General features: G+C 47.4%; 2 protein-coding genes and 1 pseudogene across 2 annotated transcripts in view; all 3 read left to right on the top strand.

Annotated features, from left to right (window-relative positions):
• LOC132216097 (zinc finger protein 501-like) overlaps positions 1-6,880 on the top strand; it is a 182,584-nt gene extending 175,704 nt beyond the window's left edge. The window contains exon 5 of the transcript XR_009448703.1: positions 1,487-6,880. The gene's annotated coding sequence lies outside the window, so the exon portion shown is untranslated. The remainder of the gene's footprint in view (positions 1-1,486) is intronic.
• The window catches only part of LOC132216070 (zinc finger protein 665-like), a 140,060-nt pseudogene that overhangs the window by 48,002 nt on the left and 76,502 nt on the right, over positions 1-15,556 (top strand).
• Positions 1-15,556, top strand: part of LOC132216069 (zinc finger protein 501-like) — a 102,049-nt gene that overhangs the window by 43,095 nt on the left and 43,398 nt on the right. The gene's annotated exons all lie outside the window — the stretch shown is intronic.

Here is a 15,556-nt window from a genome sequence, read left to right as displayed (position 1 = left end):
CCCCTTTCCCCCCCAAGAATAGTCAGTCCATTCTTTTTCTATGTCCCTGATTCTATTATGATCACCAGTTCATTCTGTACATCAGATTATTTATTCACTTGATTCTTAGATTCACTTGTTGATAGATGCATGTTTGTTGTTCATAATTTGTATCTTTACCATTTTCTTCTTCTTCGTCTTCTTAAAGGATACCTTTCAGCATTTCATATAATACTGGTTTGGTGGTGATCAACTCCTTTAGCTTTTCCTTATCTGTGAAGCTCTTTATCTGACCTTCAGTTCTGAATGATAGCTCTGCTGGATAAAGTAATCTTGGTTGTAGGTTCTTGGTATTCATCACTTTGAATATTTCTTGCCATTCCCTTCTGGCCTGCAAAGTTTCTGTTGAGAAATCAGCTGACAGTCGTATGGGTATTCCCTTGTAGGTAACTGAGTTTCTTTCTCTTGCTGCTTTTAAGATTCTCTCTTTGTCTTTTGCTCTTGGCATTTTAATTATGATGTGTCTTGGTATGGTCCTCTTTGGATTCCTTTTGTTTGGGGTTCTCTGCGCTTCCTGGACCTGTAAGTCTATTTCTTTCACCAGGTGGGGGAAGTTTTCTGTCATTATTTCTTCAAATAGGTTTTCAATGTCTTGCTCTCTCTCATCTTCTGGCACCCCTATAATTCTGATGTTGGTACGCTTGAAGCTGTCCCAGAGGCTCCTTACACTATCTTCGTATTTTTGGATTCTTTTTTCATTTTGCTTTTCCAGTTGGGTGTTTTTTGCTTCTTTGCATTTCACATCTTTGACTTGATTCTTGCGATCCTCTGGTCTGCTGTTGGGAGTCTGTATAATATTCTTTATTTCAGTCAGTGTATGCTTAATTTCTAGTTGGTTCTTTATCACAACATCGAGGGTCTCATTAGATTTCTTGAGGATCTCACTACATTTATCGGCAGTTTCTAGCAAATTATTGAAAGACCTTAAAAGTGCGTTTTTTTAGCTCTATATCCTCCATTTCTGTTATGTTTCTTTGTCTCCGCATTATTTATGCTTTCTTGGTGCACCCCCTTGTGGTCTTCGTGCGCAGTCTTGTTGTAGTTAAGCCTTGATTGTTGTCGGCAATACTGGGGGTGATTTGACCTCCAGGCTAACTTGCTCTGTATTCTGTTTTATAAGGATTTAATAAACTCATAAAAACTAAAAAAAAATAAATAAAGATGTAAGAATGTTATCCAAATATGTAATTGATTTTGAATTTCAAAATTTTACTGAATTTCACTAGATGGATAGCCAAAGTGCCTTTCAGATATTGTTCGAAATTAGAATGTTTATTACACAGTGTACTCTGCTGGGGTTCTTGTCCCAGCATCACGAACGGTTCAGGGATCTGGAGAAGGCTGTGCGTAGATGTTAAATAAGAGGAGTCCAGAGACTAATAAAGAGTCCGGAGATGAAGTATAATTTTGAAAGCATTTGGGGGTCAGACGAGCTTAGCTAAAGGAGCTAAGATCTAAGGTCTTAAGTCTAAGGCTTTAGATTCTCCTCGTCCCCAGGACCCCATGCTTTTTTGTTTTTTAACATACAATCAAAAAATTTTCTTTAATAAAGAATTCACCTCATGTGTCTAATGTAAAACAAAATGTGGTGGGGTCCAGCCCCAGTGGTCCAGAGGTACTGGGTCGGCGAAGAATGAAGGACATGGAGATACCGTCCAGATGATCAGCATAGTCAGGTTCTTATTTATTGTCCTGTTACCGCTGTATTTATACTATTTGATTCTATAAGCGTGTCTCTGTAGTTACATCATGGTATGTTTTGGGTTGTCCTTTAACCTTTTACAGTTTCTTGTTTTATGTTTATAGTTTCTTATCTGACCTTTGCTAAAAATCTTATCTCTATCTAGCTCTGTTGATTTTAATCTCATCTTTTGTATATGTTTCTACATTCTATTCTAAAGGTTAGTCTCTGTGCTCCATTATAAGGGCTAATTTGTTATTTCTATTCCAAGGTCACTATTCTACTGCTCTGCTGTTAAGCTATAAGGAAATAATTGAAGGAGATTTTCCTATTCTATGGCCTAAGTAAAGGTTATGTGGCTTAAGCGTGATTGTTAGTTATGGTGATTAACTACCTGCCTGGCACTTAGTTTAAGTCTTTGTGTTTGCATGGCTGCCATAAGATTTTTAGATAAGGAGCCTGCCTGCATTGTTTGCAGGAGTATTTCTTTAGCTGTTTTGATATTTGTCCTTTTATCCTTGCCGGTGGTCTTCCTTGGGACTGCCCTGTGTCTGCGGGCTTTTAGGGGTATAGGCTTTGGTACTTTCTCTGGTGGGTAAACCCCTGGGGATGTGGGCCTAGCAAGTCATAAATTTTTTTTTTAATTTGATTTTGATTTTTTTATTTGATTGGTTTTCAAGCTTTTTATAAAATATTTATTTCAGAGAGGGAGAGAGAGACCTAAAGAGAGAGAGAGAAATCAATGATGAGAGACAATCATGGATCGGCTGCCCCCTGCACACTCCCTCACTGGGGATCAAGCCCCCAACCCGGGCATGTGCCCTTATGGAAAATGGAGCCATGACTTCCTGGTTCATAGGTCGATGCTCAACCACTCAGCACTCAGCTGGGCTAACATGTTTCTTAAAAATCACCTCAGCCCTGGCTGGTGTGGCTCAGCTGGTTGTGCAGCCTCATGTTCATCAAAAGGTGCCGGTTCCATTCCCATGGCAAGCACATACCCAGTCCCGGCCCATACAGGGGGCGGCGGACTTATTCTCTCATCGTTGATGTCTCTCCCATCCTCTCTGAAATCAATAGATTTTTTTAAATAAATAAATTAAATAAAATGACTGGGTGAGTTTATTTTCCTGGTCCTTTGCGTCTCTGTGCTGGGGGCGGGGCTGCGCGGGTCCCTGCACCTGTCGGCCTCCTTGTGTCCTGTCCATTTGGGGGAAGAGGGCTCTGCATCCGGGGAGACGGGAGACGTGGTGAGGAGGGTGTGTTTCGGGTGGAGGGGCGGCCTTGGGAGCACCGCTCATCCATCTGGTCCGGGATTTGGGGAAGGAAGACGGTAGCTGATGAGGTTGGTGCTGTTGGGTGCAGCTCCTGTACCTGAGAAGGCACGCTTGGATGCGCTCCTGTCAGAGGGTCTTGTTCCTGGTTCCGTGTCCGTTCTGAAGACTCCTCAGGTTTGTTTTTGGTGAATTTAGATCTAAGATTTTTAAACCAAATTTGGAGGGTGGACTCTGAGACCCCAACTTCCTTAGCAAGTTTCTCCCGGAATTCAATCCCGGAGTACTGGTTCCTGGCAAAGACCATCAGGAGGGTGTAGACTCGGGAGGCCATGAACCTGGTACTACTCCGTTTGTCTTTTAGATTTGGCATCATCTCCACAGGGTGGTCTTGGACCCAATCTTCGCCTTGGCTTCCTCCCAAGTGGTCCTGTGGCTCTGATCTCCTTTGAAGTCCGTGCCTAGCTCTTTGATTCTGAAACCAAACCTCAATTTGATACACTTCGAGGCCTGTGTGTACAGCCAGCTTTCGCTTGAAAGCAGGGACTGGGTAAGGCATCTGGTTGAATACTTGGATGAGGGTTTTCACCTGATTCTCTGTGAATATGGTGTAGCCTCACCTGTAATGCATCGATGGTCCTGCTCTCTCTGAGCTCCAGCGCTGGGTGGTGGCATGGGGGTAAACATTAACATACGGGGAAAAACTGGACTGTGTGCCAGCGGGTCAGGAACTTGCACTACTTGGCATCGTCTCCACAGTGTGGTGTTGGTCCAGATCTTGGCCTTGGCTTCCTTCCAAGTGGTCCTGGGGTTCTGATCTCCATTGAAGTCCGTGCCTAGATCTTCGACTCTGCTCCTCTGTGAATATGGTGAAGCTTCGCCTGGGATACACCAATGATCCTGCTACTTCTGACCTCCAGCATGGGGTGGTGGCATGGGGGGAACTAGGGACAGACAAGGAAGAACTGGACTGTGCACTGGCGGGACAGGAACTTCCACTCCTTGGCAACGTCTCCACAGGGCGGTCTTGGTCGTGGTCTTGGCTTTGGCTTGCTCCCATGTGGTCCTGGGGCTCTGATCTCTGGCCTCCGTGCCTAGATCTTCAATTATGAAACCAAAGCTCAATTTCAGACTCTTCGAGGCCTGTGTCTGCAGCGAGCTTTCGCTTGATAGGATAGTCTGGGTAAGGCATTTGGTTGAATACTTGAATGAGGGTTTTCACCTGATCCTCTGTGAATGTGGCACAGCTTTGCCCACGATTCACTGAGTCGGCAGAGCTGTCCTGAGCCATGTGGCTTGACAGGAGTCTCGGCTGCGACCAGGAGAGATTAAGTCCTAAATTTATTGCTAACATTCTTAGTCTAAGTTCCTCATAAGAAGTACACGGTATTTCTGTAACACTAGGGAGTTTTACTGATTTATTCCCTTCCCTAGTCCCTAACTCCAGGGAAACATTACCACCTGGGGAAACAGCCTTTCTCGGTGATGGGGCCCTGGTTAGAACACATAGCGCTAAGAAGGGGAGCAGACATTAAGAACAGTATGCCAAATATGCCAGATCCCTTGGAACATGTGCTGTGCAGATGTTTCTTACCTGCAGCGACTATGTCAAGCAGCAAGGATGGAACGGCTTTAGGCAAAAATGTTATGTAAAGAATCCAGTAAATTTTTTGCTGCTTATGTTTAGGTCATGTAATTTTTCAGCAAAATCCCTTCATATTCTTGTTGCATTTTTCAAAAGTAGATCTTGACATGAACTTGACCTACTGATTGATCCTACAGCACAAGCTCTATAGGATTCAGCTTTAAATTTTGCAGCATCTTCTTTTAGTTCTCTAATTAGGATTTCTCAATGCACCTGCCACATCTGGAGCAGAGGCCTTCCAGGGGAAGAGGCGGTGTCTTGGAGTAAACCAGAGACCATGGTGACCCCTGGTGACCAGGTTTCAAACACTGGGGATCCAAAAGCAGCCTGACTGGGGCTGGCATGGATATGCTGGTAGAAGACGGTGTCTGCATTCCTGCAGTAAGTGGAAGTGCATGGCCTTGAGGTAGCACTGTCCAAGTTTTCTCTTGGAGTAGAATTTCTCTTGCTGAGCAATAATCTATTCATCTGTTTCTCCAGAAGTTCGGTGCTAAGCTCTGCTAACCTCTCCTTCATCCTGTGAAAATCAGTTAGCTTATTTTCCAATAACTTTCTGCGTTCCATTTCTTCTTGGCAGAGTCGCACATATTTTTCCAATTCTCTTTTGATAACATCTTGAGAAGTTTGCACTTTGGAGATTTCTGATTCCAGCTCTTTATTTCTGAGTTCCAAAGGACTTCTTCTTGAAGCCTGATAATTTATCATCTGCGCTGACATTTCTTGAGATGCTCTTTGTATCTGTAAAAATGAATTGATTTGTTCTCCGGTGTGTCTACATCCCATCTTGCTCTTTCATCAATCTTCTTTTTGTACTCGTCTGCTTCACAGATTTCTATCCTATTCGTTTCCATATATGTCCCGAGTTTTACTGTTTCTTGTTCCCACTTCCGTGCTGTATTCTTTAGTTCTTCACATTCCTTTAGAAGTGCTTCCTCTGCTAAATGCTGTTGAGGTGTCTTTTCTTTAACCAGACGTATAGATTTTGAAGATGAAGGTTGTACTTTTGCTATAAGAACATCATTAACCACGGGTTCAACTGGCTGGGGAGACTCTTCATCTTCTCCTAGGATTCTTTTCCAGAAGGATGTTGCTCTTAAACGCCAAATCATATTTCACACAGTTCAGTCTCAATAGGATAACCGTTGTGATGGAGTAAAACGGCCGCCTCTCCTCCTTTCTCCCCGCAGAACGCTGGCAGCAGGGCATGTGCACTGCAACGGCCTGGGCTGAAGTGAGCATGCCCGATAATGGGCTTAGTCCCCATTGGGCTTGCACAGTCACTGGGCCATGCAGTGAGGCTCGTCATTTTCTTTTCCTTTTTTATTTCTTAACTCTTTCTTGACTTTGGCAAATTAAAATAGAATAAGTTAACAAGTATTTTTTTCAAAAAAACTTTTTGTTCAAAAATACTGTCAAAAATCCCTAGAAAGCTTTCAGTACTGAATATAATATTAGCACAGTGTCAAAAATGTTGAAGAGGGAGACAAAATAAAAATGTGTGGTCCTGCAACCTGGCCTTCCTGTGCCATCACCAGGGACGCCTGGGAGACAAAGAGGAGGAGGAGGCAAGGCTCCAGGGAGGCCACCCCCCCACACACATGCTTTTTATTAACACAAGTTGTCCTGAGATGAGGCAGAGATATACACTTCAAAGGGTCAGGGTTTCCTACAGAGTCCATTGTCAGAATGGGGGAATTACCCTATGGCTGTTCAGGTGTTTGGCCTGTAGGAGGCAATAACATATAGATTAAGATGCCCTGGGCTGTCTGGCAGCCAGGAATCAATTTAATGTATCCTATTCAGGTTTGGGGAAATGCCCTCAGCCATTCCCAGTTGCGGCCCTGCTGTCATGCTGGAATTGGTCTCCAGCAGTACTCCAAACTTTAAATGTAGTTAGGTAATATTTGTATACTTGAATATATTAAAAGAATTGATGTTTCCATATCCACAATTAACTTAGATTATTCTTTATATTGAAGTCATTTGAAGTCTTCTGAATAGAAAATATTAATGTGATTTTTATTCCCCTATCACTTGATGTTGCTATGTTTTATGCCTGGTGTGTATGTGAGTGAAATCATCGGGTTGATTGTTTCTGTCTTAAAGATCTGTGACCTGTTGTATATTATATGGACTTACCTTGTGTACAGTTTTTCATGGAATCATGTATAAATTGTAAGAGGCAGTATTTTCTTCTATTAGAGAATGAAGCTAGTGAATAAATCTTTTAAAAAAATTTTTTTAATGCTCACTGAGTATATTTTGTCCAGATTGAGGAGGAAACTGGTCTAGCAAGGTGTGTCAGGCCCTAAAAACTGTGAACAATGCATTGCCCTGGGTGTGGGCAGTGGAGGGGAGAGGTGGTTATCACTGGCCCCAGGACAAATCATCATACCGGGGGGCTTTCCTGTAAGCCCACAAAAAGGGGCAGAACCATATCTGCAAGACAATGACCCCAGAAGGTTATACAAAAGGGGAAGCTTCTGCCTGTTACTTCACTCTGATTTGGAAATTATTCCCAGAGTCTACTAGTGTTAATAAATGGGGTCCCTCCCTTTCTCTAGGAAGCGTGGTTGGTATTTCTGTGCTCTTCTGTAACCAGATCAGGTTGAGGAGCCTGCAACCTAGTGATATGCCTTTGACCGGAATTGAACCCAGGACCCTTCAGTCTGCAGGCCGATGCGCTATCCATTGAGCCAAACCAGCTAGGGCTGCATCAATCTTTTAAAATAGTTCTCGAGTTTTGTAAATGATGTCATCAAAGATACTTCCTTTTCTGTACCAATATGTTCAGCTGAAAACTTTTTGAGGGCATGTCAATTTGTGGTTTTGATGTTTAGGTGACCAGAACTACACTGAGGACAGTGCAGTCTGTGTAATAGATTTTCCATAATTAAGAGGAATATTGCAATAACAGTGACATTTTTGTACCCAGGATGCTGAATTGGCATGAACTCTGCAGGTGGAGAGAGGACACGTTTCCCAGGCTGCACTGCTGGCTGAACCCAGAAAAATTAATTCTATTTCTTTCATTTCTCATTTCCTGTTGCTCTCTTGTTTTTCACTTTGTCTTCTACGCTGCCATTCTTTTTGTAGTGCTATGCCCACAGCATGTAAAGCTTCCTGTCCCACATCAGCCTTTTAAGCCCCTGTAACTTCCACACAGTAGTTGGGAATTTATAATGCAATGACTGACTTCCACACAGTAGTTTGAAACTTATAATGCAATGACTGACATACCACAATTTGGCATCTATGTACTTTGTAATTGGAATGATTTTTCTTGTTTTCATTTTCATTTGAAAGAAACCTTAATGATTTCTCTGTGTTACCCCGTGAACTTCTTTATTGGGGTGAAATTAACTCATGTTAAACAGGTTTTATTCCCATTTTTTATATATATACTAGGTGCCCGGTGCACGAAATTCGTGCACTGGGTGTGTGTGGGGGGGGGAGTGTCCCTCAGCCCAGCCTGCCCCCTCTCACATACTGGGAGCCCTCAGGCATTGACCCCCATCACCCTCCAATCGCAGGATCGGCCCCTTGCCCAGGCCTGACGCCTCTGACAGAGGTGTCAGGCCTGGGCAGGGGACCCTCATTTCCCCCCATCACTGGTTCTGCCCCCAGCCCCCTCCGATTGCTGGCTCTGCCCCTTGCCCAGGCCTGATGCCTCGGCCAGAGGCGTAGACCCCCATCACCCTCTGATCGCCTGATCAGCCCCTTGCCCAGGCCTGACGCCTGCGCCAGAGGTGTCAGGCTTGGACAGGGGACCCCTATCTCCCCCCGATCACTGGCTCTGACCCCCGCCCAGGCCTGAGGCCTCTGGCCCAGGAATCATGCCCGGGCAGGGGACCCCCATCTCCTTCTGATCGCTTGCTCCACCCCCCGCCCAAGCCTGACGCCTCTGACCCAGGCTTGAGACCTGGGCAAGGGGACCATCATATCTCCCCAATCCCCGGCTCCGCCCCCCACCCAGGCCTGATGCCTCTGGCCCAGGCCTAATGCCTCTGGCCAAGGCATTAGGCCAGGGCAGGGGACTCCCAGCTCCCCGCGATCTCCCGCTCTGCCCCTGCTCCCCACGGTTGCAGGCTCTGCCCCTGCCCAGGCCTAACGCCTCTGGCCAAGGAATTAGGGCTGGGCAGGGGACTCCCAGCTCCCCACGACCTCCCGCTCTCCCCTGCCCCCTGCGGTTGCAGGCTCCGCCCCTGCCCAGGCCTAATGCCTCTGGCCGAGGCGTCCGGCCCGGGCAGCAGGGACCCACAGCGGCAGCAGCGCCGCAATCTCCTGCTCTGCCCCTGCCCAGGCCTAATGCCTCTGGTCGAAGCATTAGGCCTGGGCAGGGGACCCCCAGCTCCCCGCGGTTGTAGGCACCGTCCCTGCCCAGGCCTAACGCCTCTGGCTGAGGCGTCCGGCCCGGGCAGCGGGGACCGGCAGCTGCAGCGGCCCCGCGATCGCGGGCTCCGCTTTAGACCCAGGCAAGGGACCCCTAGCTCCCGGGACTGCCAGCTTCGACCGTGCCCAGCTCCAATCGCTGGCTCCACCCCTACTTCCTGCTATCACTGGCCAGGGCGGAAAAGGCAGCTGATTCTTTGATCATGCCCTGCCCCCCAGGTCTTAGCTCCCCCCTGGGTTTCTGATCACTGTCAGTGGCAGGGGGCTTCTTCCTGCTTTCCCTTTCGCCTCCCTGCATTGTGCCTACATATGCAAATTAACTGCCATCTTTGTTGGCAGTTAACTGCCATCTTAGTTGGCAGTTAATTTGCATATAGCCCTGATTAGCCAATGAAAAGGGTAGCGGTTGTACGCCAATTACCATTTTTCTCTTTTATTAGTGTAGATTTTTTATTTATTTAATATATTTTATTGCTTTCAGAGAGGAAGGGAGAGAGAAAGATAGAAACATCAATGATGAGAGAATCATTGATTGGCTGTTCTCCTGTATGTCCCCTACTGGGGGGGGGGCGGAATCGATCCTGCAAACCCGGGCATGTGCCCTTGGCCGGGATTTAACCTGGGACTCTTTAGCCTACAGGCGGATGCTCTATCCACTGAGCCAAACCGGCTAGGGTTCTGTTCTCTCTTGAATGTAGCCTAATGTTCCTCATTTTTTGTAGAGGAAACCCAGAGACCATGGCAGCTTTGCCATTGAAACCTTTTCTGTTTTTGGATGCAAAGTTATTTTGTATACTCACAGCCTGACCAGAGATTTCAACATTTTATTTTCATGGCACACATGAACTAAATACTGAAACTGAGTGGTCCACCAGAATATATAATTAGTCAACCTGCTAAAAAAAAAAGTCTGATTTTGATCCATACGCACCACACAGCTGTTACTGTGTTTGCTGTTGTCACTTATTTTATTTGATAATCTATGGGTAATGTAGTCTTTGTTATTGACTAAGCAGTCACCAATTGTTTTTAAAACAATTTTTAAATTGTTTTAAAAATTCTTGCAGCACACCAGTTTGCCCGTATGACACTCCTGTTTGTTATGGGTTCAATCAGCGAGATAGACCACCGACTCAAAATTTAAATTTAAGAGCCTTCATTAAGCTGGCCAGCTGACTACAATTGTGTTCCTCCCGTAGGAGCCTCACAACTTGCAGTGTTGACCGAGAGTACAGCAAGACCTTTTATCTGCAAAGACTTCAAAGTATTGTTTGTTTTTTAAAATAACAAACTGCAAAGCGGTTCATGAGCCGTTCCTGGTACTGGCAGGGTAAAAAGTGTACATAAAATTTATGAGCAGAGTCACACCTGGCTAGGTTCAATCATAACACATGGCTTTTCTAGTGAGATAATTAGCAATTTTTCTCTCCCGTGGTCCCTGCCCCACAGCCTACTCAGAAATTCTTCTTTGTCAGGCCTCTGCCCTAGCACATTCCCTACTGGCCTTATGCCCGAATCAAATCTTTGATTCAGCGTCCTCCTCTAAGCTTCTGGAATATTGGGTGTGTAGGACCATGAGCTTGACAGCTTGGATTCAGTCTTGGATAAAATTGAGACACCTGAGCAGACAGGGTCCGAAAATGAGACCTACTATTAGGAGAAGGAGGGGCCCTGCCACAGCAGATAGGAGGGTTGTGAGCCATGGGGACCAGGAGAACAAATTCTCATACCAGTTCCCCTCTGCCCTACGGGCCTCTTCTCTGTCCATCAGCCGTTTCCTTAACTGACTTAAACTTTCTCTGATTACCCCGGAATGGTAATGTAGAAGCAGCACACCTCCCCTAATGCTAGGCACAGTCCCCCTTGTTTCAGGAAAAGTAGGTCGAGTCCCCTCCTGTTCTGTAAGACTACTTCACTTCAGGTAAGGACCCTACTGATTCCTCCAACTGTCCTATGGATTTTTCTAGGGTACTCAGGTCTTGGTCAATTTGATTACCCAGTTCTTTGTAATTTTGATGTCCTGTCATTAGGGTGGCTGTCCCTACCTCTGTGGATCCTGCAACTCTGAGTCCTACGAGTAGGGGAACCAGAACCTTGGATCTTAATCAGCCGAGGCTCTATGAGGAGGTGCTCTCTTCCTCCTTCCCCTGAGTCATAATACACTTGTGGCAGGATATGAGTTAGGATGCAGAGCCCTGGCTCGGGCCCAGTCTGGAGGTTTAGGGAGAGTATGCAAGGGGTGATTCCGGTGATGCATGCCCACCAGGTACCGTTTGGGGCCACCAGGAACCAGGGGGCCTGGACCCTGGTCTCTCCGGAAGTCGGAGTGTCTGGTTACAATTTTCTGCATAGGGGGAATCGGGGAGGGAGTAATTGGCAGGTGCGACACACAGCCCAGCTCCAGTAATATCACCTAAAGTTAATCCCCTCCTTCCATTTCCCCATGCACAGAGTCCCGGGGTTTCTGCATCCGCGGAAACGTTGGGAACGTGGGCCGCACTTGCCAAAAAAGGAGCCGAAGCGCCGATGCTTACGTAATAGGGGGGCTCGGGGTTGAGGCGCAACCAGCAGTTCGCAGTAAGATCGGGCACACTTTTGTTCAGAAGTTGGAACGAGGCTTCCAGCGGCACGAAAATGTCTGGTCTCAGCAGAGCTCCCCAAGGCGGAGGCCAGGTTACTGCATCCCGGCGACTTGCCTCAGTCTTTGATGATGGTGGTGGCAGGCTCGTCACAAGTGGGGCCGGGCTCGGTCTCCTGACCTCGGGTCGCTGATGGGCCAGGGGGCCAATTGGGTTGGGCGGTCCGGGTATTTCCCGTCGCTGGATAGTAAATAGTACGCCAGGGTCTGGTCCAGAGACATATAGCCTTAATCCCTATGTCTTTCCCCCGGTCCAGCCTTTAGCGCAATATGCCACTGGTTTGATGACAATGGGGTTGTAGTTTCCAACAGTACAGTTCCTTTCTGGGGCCCCTGGCCGCACCTGTCGGGTGAATCGTATGTCCCGGTCCGGAAGATTCGGGGGGCCATTTGGCATAGGTTTCACAGCCCCAATGTCCAGAATAATAATCCTGCTGGTCCCCACACTTCAGAAAGGGAATCCTGGGCTGGCACAGGCAGACACATAGGGGAGTACGCCATAGTTGTTGCTCAGTCCCTCGGGTCCCGCAGTCGTAGGTGGTTGTGGCCCTGTGTGTAGCCATTCCCCCAGGGATCACCAGCTGTGACCCGGCTGGGCCCAAATTCATGAGCCTGGGTCTGTCCTGGGGCAGGTTCCAATCCTCCCCGAAGAGGCTACACAGGTCCAACCGGAGAGTCGGTTCACCAGTGCCCGTTTCTCGGGCCAGTACTACCCTGTCCGGGGTGCGGATCACCTCCCAGGCATAATGTGGGGCCTGGTGGGAAAGGGCCTTACCGAACCTCCACATGACAGTGAGCAGCAGTAGACAGATCATGAGGCAGGAGCTAGTTTCACCTTTAGTGGGGCCTGGGTTAGTTTCCCTTTCCACCTCTGGGGGCTGTCCCCGCTGTCAGCAGCCTTCACTTGGGTGCGATGGATCCAGTGCCTCTTCCCTGCAACTTTGATGGCGGTTGGAGTGCTCAGCACCACCTGGTAGGGTCCATCCCATCTAGGTTCCAGGCTGCCAGGGTCATGACACTTCACTCAAACGCAGACATGATATGAAAACGACAGAAACATGACATGAAAACAACAAAAACATGATATGAAAAAAAACATGATATAAAAACAACAGTGATGCAAACCATGACTGATAAAGTGATTAAACTTATTCTAATATCTCCCTGTACACCACATTAAGAGTGAAAACACTTTCAGAGTGCTTGGCTAATTTCCCTTGTATTTAACTGTAACGTCACATGCTCTTCAAACTCGAGAGAAAGCAACATATAACTGACCATGTGCAAAAATGGTTTCAGGTAGGAATATGCCCACTTTGTCTAGAATTTGTCCTTGTGATTTTTTAAAATATATATTTTATTCATTTTTTACAGAGAGGAAGGGAGAGGGATAGAGAGTTAGAAACATCCATGAGAGAGAAACATCCATCAGCTGCCTCCTGCACACCTGCTACTGGGAATGTGCCTGCAACCGTGGTACATGCCCTTGACCAGAATCGAAGCTGGGACCCTTCAGTCCACAGGCCGACGCTCTAGTCACTGAGCCAAACCATTAGGGCTGTCCTTGTGATTTATTAATAGTCATCACAAATTTTGGCATCAGGAGAAACTTGTCGAATCAATTTAAATGGGAGGCTAGTGTCAGATGGGGATTAATTCTTGGAATCAGAACAACCTCTCCCTCTGCAGATGTTAGTTTCTAATCTTTTAATAATAAATCTGGTACCATTACAAAGACCCCATTTACCACTGAGATTTCTCAATGGCATGATGATTGCACCCACTTCCAGTTTTAATTTATGAAATGGCATTGCCGAAGGAATAATACTATTAAGAAATTGGATGGGAAAATTTTCCTTTTCAGCATCATCTGTGGAATCAATGGAATTATCACTCAAATATGTATGAAAATCTACATCGAGTATATCCCAATTTTCTTCATTTAATTTTTGAACATGCTCATTTTTTGGACAAAGAATTGCACATTTGCCGAAACCGGTTTGGCTTAGTGGATAGAGCGTCAGCCTGCGGACTGAAAGGTCCTGGGTTCGATTCCGGTCAAGGGCATGTACCTGGGTTGCGCGCACATCCCCAGTAGGAGATGTGCAGGAGGCGGCTGATCGATGTTTCTCTCTCATCAATGTTTCTAATTCTCTATCTCTCTCCCTTTCTCTCTGTAAAAAATCAATAAAAAATATATTTATAAAAAAAAAAAAAGAATTGCATGTTTATTATCTATAGCAGTGGTTCTCAACCTTAGCTGCACATTAGAATCACCTGGGAATCTTTTAAAAATCCTGATTTCTGGACCTCATCCACCGGAAATTGTTTCTTTGTTATGGGGTGGGGCCATTACATTAGTAAGAAAGAAGCAGAATTTCCAGAGAATGAGGTAAGGCTCTGGCTTAGGCTCTGGCGCCGCCCACCCCGCAGGGAGGCGCCTGCGCAGTTCCTTGCAGACGCGGAAGCGGCTGTGGAGAGGGAGGTGGCGGTTCCCCCTGAGGAGGGTGTTTGTCTTTAAAGCTGACGCTCCCCGTCCCCCTCCCCGCAGGGAAGGCTGAGGGCGCTGCCGGCGCTGAAGTCCTTGTTGGGGTCCCCGCCTCGGAGCCTCTCTCAGCGGTGAGTCCGCGACCCGGGAGGCTGCGCGTTGCGGGCGCCACGTGCCTTTGGGAGGAAACGGAGGCCCCGGCCCGGGGTCTCTCCGCCTGTGGCTGTGGCCACCGCCTGCCGCGCGGTTTTCCCGCTGAAAACCGTTCCGGGGCCGCCGGTCCTTCCGGCGGGGCTGAGAGTCTGGGTCAGGGGGTTCCCGCCCTCTGCGCCCCTCCCCCCGCCGGCGCTTTCCGCCCAAAGAGCCCGGATGGCTCCCGGCCTGGGGGTCTGCACCCCACCTCCTAGGCCCCACCTCAAAGGCTTGGGAAACCTGCACGCGGACAAGTTCTTGCTTCTCCCCCTCCCACTCCCCACAGGTCTCAGGGCTGCTGGGTCCGGTGTCTGGTACCCAGCGCCCCTGAAAGCGCTGGGGCAGCCTGGGAGGCTGAGGAGGGAACTAAAATGCCGGTCAGGGCCCCCAGGGCAGGCTTTGTTCAGGGAAGGTAAGGGGTGCTCAGTTGGGTTGGGGGTTCAGCAGAGCAGCACATGTGCTCATTCCTGTAGGAGTTTGTGGAAGTGTTTGACACATGAAGACAGAAAAAACACCTCAGTGTGGTCTCCATGTAGGAGCTCATTGTTCCTCACTCTCTCCTGTGACCAAGGACAGGACGGCGTGGCCTTTTCCTCATTTCCAGGTCCTTCTGACTGTGAGTGTGAGGGGAGCTGACTAACAGGCTGTGGGGACGCCTTTGAAGGCACACTCTGTGACTCAACATATTGTCTCCTGAGAAAACAACCCAGACCCCATCAGGACCAAAACCCAATGGCTGCTTCTCAGGTAAAAGATGTGTCCTGGGTCAGAGGCTCTGTTTGCTTTTCCTCTAACATTCGTTGTTATATTTGTCTTTCCCTCATGCCTGTGTCCCATCTGCCCCTGTTACACTCTGTCCTGTTACCTACAGCTAGCTCATTCACAGTGCTACTTTTCCCTCTAGTTTGTCAACCCTAACCCCCCCTCGCTGTCCCTGCTCTTGCTCCCCCAATTCTTCTTTCTGAACTGATCTGTCTGAAGTGCCTCCCCTTTGTTGCCCCCACTTCTTTTCACCAGGACCTCTCTCCCTCTTAGCTCCCCTTCATCTCTCTGGGGCTCCTTCCTCTCTTCCATATTTCTCTACTTCTGTTGTTCTTGCCTTTGCAGGTTGTTTTCCTTTCCTTATTTCCTCCCTTTTTTCTTGTGACTTTCAACACCAACAGTTTCTAAATTTCCCTTTCTCTTTTTTAGTATTTGTTTTTATTAA

Source organism: Myotis daubentonii, chromosome 15 (genome assembly GCF_963259705.1).
Source record: "Myotis daubentonii chromosome 15, mMyoDau2.1, whole genome shotgun sequence".
NCBI classification, from domain to species: domain Eukaryota; kingdom Metazoa; phylum Chordata; class Mammalia; order Chiroptera; family Vespertilionidae; genus Myotis; species Myotis daubentonii.
This window is presented reverse-complemented; position numbering and strand designations above follow the sequence as displayed.